Consider the following 6,000-nt stretch of genomic DNA (forward strand, 5'->3'; position numbering starts at 1 on the left):
AATAAATTATAACTTCTAAATTTATTTTATTTTAAAGCTAATTTTACAAAAATGCGTAAAATAACATTCCTTCATCAAAATTTATTTAGAAAAGGGGGGGGGGATATTAAACTTTTTTTGTAATTTAAAAAAAATCAAAATAAGCTCAAATTGCAATATAATAAGTGTTCAATTTAAAAGTTAGTTATTCTAGAATATATAAGATTAAAAAAATCTTAATAAACGAATTTCAAATAAGGACTGTTAGGGTTAATAAACCAATAAAACATACCTGGAGGCGTTCCTGAAAGTATTTTTATGCTATTATCTTAATAAAATTATACCTACGTAAAAAAATAACTGGTACTAATGAGACAAGTTTTGAGATCAATTTGAATTAAATACAAATTTGATTGTAATTAATAATATACAGTGAATATATTTGATGAAGTATTTTATTATCTAGGATGTGTTACGTAACGTTAGTAGACATTTGATTCAATACTTATTAGTAGTAGTATTAGTAATTTTTTTTTAAATTTCATTTATAGCAGAATAAATGATTTTACTTATTGAATATTTTAGTCGTTAAGCGTTGACAAATATTATTGTATTCATAACATATTTTCAAAAAAATCTCATTGAGTAAATATTAACGTTTGAGCGAAATGTTTCCACTTGTACAAATGTTTGTCGCTATTTTGTTTACTCAACTGTTGCTGAACAAATTCATATTCTCGTGTATTATAATAAACTATAGGCAAATATAATAGTCGCTAAATATGCAATAATGTTTGTCTTGGGCCTTGCCATAGTTTAGCAAATTTTACTTTGCCTTTGCAACTTCTCAACGATATGTGATGCAATTTTTCTGTTCCTGAGAACTGGGAAAACTAAAAGTTGCGACAACCGACGATAGACAAAGCGTCTGAAAGATGTGTAATTAATCACACAATTGTACACGATGGTTACCGTATATTCTTAATGAAGCACAATTAAATGTTGCTTTGTAACAAAAGGAAACAAAAACTTTTATTTCATTTGTACGCGTGTATGCTGGTCAAATTCAAATTTGTTTCTCCTACCGCAGGTTGTTGCCTGTAAACCATCATGGTGACATACATATGGTAACTGATATACTTCATAAATGCAACTTAAATAAATAAGTTTTATTTAATCCATTATTAAAATCATTACTATAACATATTTAGACACTGCCTCATCTCCGAATATTCATGACTAACTGTTTTTCTTCAGCAATTGCAAATAAGTGCATTGGAAAAACTAGCATATCTTAGGTAATTTTGTAACTCTTTGAGGATGGCTGTCCACCTGAATGGACAAACATGCTCTGTGAGGCACAGGCTATTTCATAAACAATGACTCAGTTTGCATCGAAAAGTTGAATAAAATACATTTAGCAGTGATAAACAGTGTTGTATTTTGAAAATTATTTTAGTAGTAGTATTTTTAGTAGTAATCATTTAATTGTAAAATGAAGAGTTTTAGATTAAATCTTTTTTCCAGATTATTTCTAAATTCCTTATTTACGAGTGTAGTGCAGTAGAAAGTTCGAACAATCACTCCTTTAAACTTTTACGTGTTTTCTAAAGCCTGAATTTCTCACCAGCAAAATCTTTAATTACGCATTAAATTTTTATTATTTCTATAAATGCACTATATAAGCTGTAGACATATTGAATTGTGAAACTAAATTTGCGAGAACAATTTCATGTATTCTATTATTAAATTAGAAATTTGATTAAACTTCGAATGACTTGTGTACGTGACTTCGTTGCAGGAAATTGCAAATGTTTTCACGTTTCGAATTAATTTTTGAAATAAAGTACCATCTTTCAAAATGATGAGAATTTATGATGCAAATTGTTTATTGTCTACGAAAAGAGTAATAAAATAGGTTTGAGTTTTATACATGAATATAAAATACTAATAGCTAATACTATCAGCAGGTATTTGAGCATTGCTAAAAGCGATTTTGTAATTTGTAATATCTTTTAAATCTACAACTAAAATTTGATCTAGCAACTTTTGGTTGCCAAGTTTGATACCCACCGAATCTGATAAATGATATCAAGAGAAAATAGCATTTTTGTGCATTGCTACAATATGCATCTCATCTATATGAACAAAAAATCTGACAAAATCTTATCGGATGGATAATCAATGGGTTGCCTTGTAACACTAAATTAAGACATCGCATCTTAATATCTATCAAAATGTGCATGAAATAGTGTTGGCGTACATTTGTTGCAGCAATGCCTACGAAAGGCGTTTTTCAATCTGAATCCAGGACTAGTGTATGCTAGGCCCTGTTTTTAACCGGCAACGAGCTCAATATCAAGAAATTTGACATTCCCTCGCCAAATCTTGAACCCGTTCACAATTATAATTTTCTATTGTTAAATTTCATAAATATTCAATAACAGCCATAGAACAATTATATTTATGTTCGTCCCAGCTCTCACTTCGGCCGACTTATTTGGCTCGGGTTATTTTATGAACATTTGCTCTCGAAGTCTTTGAGTTGGTGTACTCAGTTGGTGTTTATGCACATAATTACAAGGTGTCTTTATTTCAACCTTGTCATGATGTATGTGATGTATTATATTTGCAAAAGAAACGATGCGCACGTCGACCTAAATGCATATAATAATGCTAAAGTGATCCGCTCCTACAATTCATTCAGTTAAAAGAAACAGTTCACAAACAAAGAACGCACAATGCATACTCGATCGTTACAGTTACATATTGATGGGAACAGGGCCCAACTTCATAAAATATTTTTGTAAATAGATTGTTTTAATATCTGCGCCCATGCCATTACGGAACATAAACAAATTTTTTGTACTATGTACTTAGGATGTCTAAGTCGAATGCCAATCAAGTGATTGAACGTCTGGGTTACGAAATAGACATCTCATACAGTAATTTTTTATTTTATACCATGTACTATTTTTTCCTATTATTTTTGAATTTATTCGACAATTTTCCACCATATTAATATTTATATATTTCTAATATATTATTATTAGTATCAGAAGTATTACATTTAAACTGAAAGTATTCAATTTAAGAAGCTAGGGTACTAGAATGATGAACTAACTCACCCTTTTGCTATTTTTTAAAATCACACAAATGGTTAATTTATAAAATTCACTAATATACTGCTCACTACAAGTATAAGTCAAATCAAAATTTGAATTAGCATAGTTTTTCCTAAGTTTGTTCTAAAACACTTTTGGTCAATTTTTGCATCTATCTCATTGCATTTACACTTATTTATCTATACAAAAATCTAACAATGATCTATAATTTGGAGAAAATTTACAAAATCTTGCTGCAGGACATAAATAGAATATTTATCACGATTAATGCACTAATATAAAAGTTGTAAATATCTCACAATTATTTATTTCTTCAAAAACTATACATCATATTGCCGTTCAATTTCGGAGAATTATTAGTTTTATCCCCGGAAAGAGTTTTGTATATTTTAATTAAAAATAGGTGGTAAGAGTTGGCCACCCCTGAGATTTTTGTTTTAAATTTTGAACCAATTTATAATTTTTTTTTTTACTCCGTATTTATAAATTAGGGACATATATCCCTAAATTTTTACCCTCTTAGTACTAACTGTATTTTTGTTCAGATTTTTCATTATATGCATATCACCCTCAACGGGGGTACAGCTAGTTTTTTTTATAAAAACTAATGAGAGGAAATTTATATAATTATACAATAGAAATAGAATTTTATATAATTTACAAAGAAAATTTCGTCGACGATTTCAAAAACAGGATTCAACCGATTTCAATGATTCAAAAAACAGATGATAAACAGCTGATTAGTTTTTGAACAAGGCAGTCCAGCCGTTTCCAAGATACGGGGCAAAAAGTGCCAAAAAAATCTAAATTTTCAAATTATTTATAAATATTAAAAAAAAATCTTTTTTTCAAATGTCAAAAAGTCAATTATTTCAAAAATTTCACAATTCACAAAAATCTAGGTTTTTAAAAATTTTAAATCTTTCTTGGAAAATTAATTTTTAGTACCGAAAGTTTTAGGAATTTGCCTTATGGCACGATGCCATGCCACTAGTTTGTATGTTATATATATAGTTTGTGTTGTTCTTATATAGTAGTTATGGCCTTTTGATAACTACTTTTACCATGGATATAAATTTATTTTCAAGCTAGAAATTCAATTTAAGTTTATGTATTTATATCACCAAGCTAGACATACATTTTTATGACTAAAGAGAATTTATATATGGAAATGAAAAAAATAATGAAATTAAAAAAAGTAAGAATAAAAATACAATGTTACTTATGAAATCATGAAATACCTTATATAAGAAATTTTATTCCAAATTGTTGTGTGGAGTTCCTAACCAAAAATTTCTTATTTTTCTTATTTGGTAATTTAGTACACACATATGCATATATGTATAATATTATATATTATATATATATATATAAATTCATATTATATTCATTTTTTATATATAACAATAGCAATAATCTTACAAATTTATCGCTCACCCAAACTTTTAATGTCCTACCTTCCAAGTCTTATTGCAAAATTTATACAGTCCGGTCATTTAAAAATTTAATTGTTCTACATTAATTTATATCATCGCAAGTTTTTATGATTTTAACGAGCTGTGTTTATATCTGAAATGATTCCGATAATGATATCGGCGGACGCCGTCCAGGTACACACGGGTCTGCTTTCTCCTGAGCGCACACCAGAGCGGATCGACCTGATTAAAATATGAAAGATCGTTCTTATGGAGTTTGTTGGTTTATTTAAGAGAACGAATCATTGTAATTATCACATAATAAATCAGTTTTACAACTTCCTATTGTAAAGTGTATATGAAAATCGAGTTAGTTAACACTGATTACGAGATTAGACACATTTAATTTTATTGAGCATCTATTTTCATAATGACTGGGCCTGGATCAGAGATCCAGGGTTCGATTCGGTTTAAGCAACCTGTTGTCAAGCAGTGTGACAACGGTTTTCACTTGGAAAATATATAGCAATATGTTTCCAAGTGAAAATAGCTCTCATCCGGCATTGCTGCACCAATAAAAAAAATGTCAGTCCCATTAGATAAATTCTAAAAATAAAATATAATCAAATATGGAGATTAACCAGGGGTGTTACCATCTAAGAATACGAAGTAAGGAGAAGTTTCAGTCAACAGCTTATAGGACCTAGATTCTGATTGCATTTTTTTTTATTATATTTTTCACAGCAATCAGAACCTTACGTCCTATGAGCTGTTGAGCTGAAACTTCTCCTTACTTCGTATTTTTAGATGGTAACCCAATGGTAATTAATCCATCCATATTTGATTATTTTTGTTATTAGAATTAATCTAATAGGGCTGGTTTTTATTGGTGCAGCAATGCGGGGCGAGGGGCTATTTTCACTTGGAAACATATTGCCATCTATATTTTCAAGTGAAAATCGTTGTCACTGCTGCGCTGAAAAACAGGCTGCTCGAAGTGGGGTATTGATCCGGGACCTCTGAAACAAGTCCCGTCGCTCTTAACCGCCTACCTACGGGCGAGCCAATTGCAAAAATAACTTAGCAAAAATAATTTTTCACTAATATTAAATTTTTATGTTTGAATAAATAATCCAGTAAGTATACAGAGTCAGTATCCTGAAAATCTTATAATTTCACGATAGCTTCTGCGATAAATATTTTACTATAAATGAAATATTTATCTGATATTTCATTAAAACTTTCATTAAGATTTTGCTCGTAAAACATATACCAAAGCCAGTATATATACTGATCTTTGCCTCTGATCTAGATTTCTTATGAAACCCCAATGTATATAAATCATGTTTTGAAATTCAATTTTGTTCAAAAGATAAATTATGATACTGCATTAAAATATTGAGAAATGCATTTCATGCTTTTATTATAAACTTGCTGGTGATGAAATTAAATTAATCAAAATTTGATGCTTTTATCTATGT

This window comes from Ctenocephalides felis, unplaced genomic scaffold, assembly GCF_003426905.1.
Source record: "Ctenocephalides felis isolate EL2017-DRISC unplaced genomic scaffold, ASM342690v1 CF-g0.4_SCAFFOLD_01492, whole genome shotgun sequence".
Taxonomy (NCBI): Eukaryota; Metazoa; Arthropoda; class Insecta; order Siphonaptera; family Pulicidae; genus Ctenocephalides; species Ctenocephalides felis.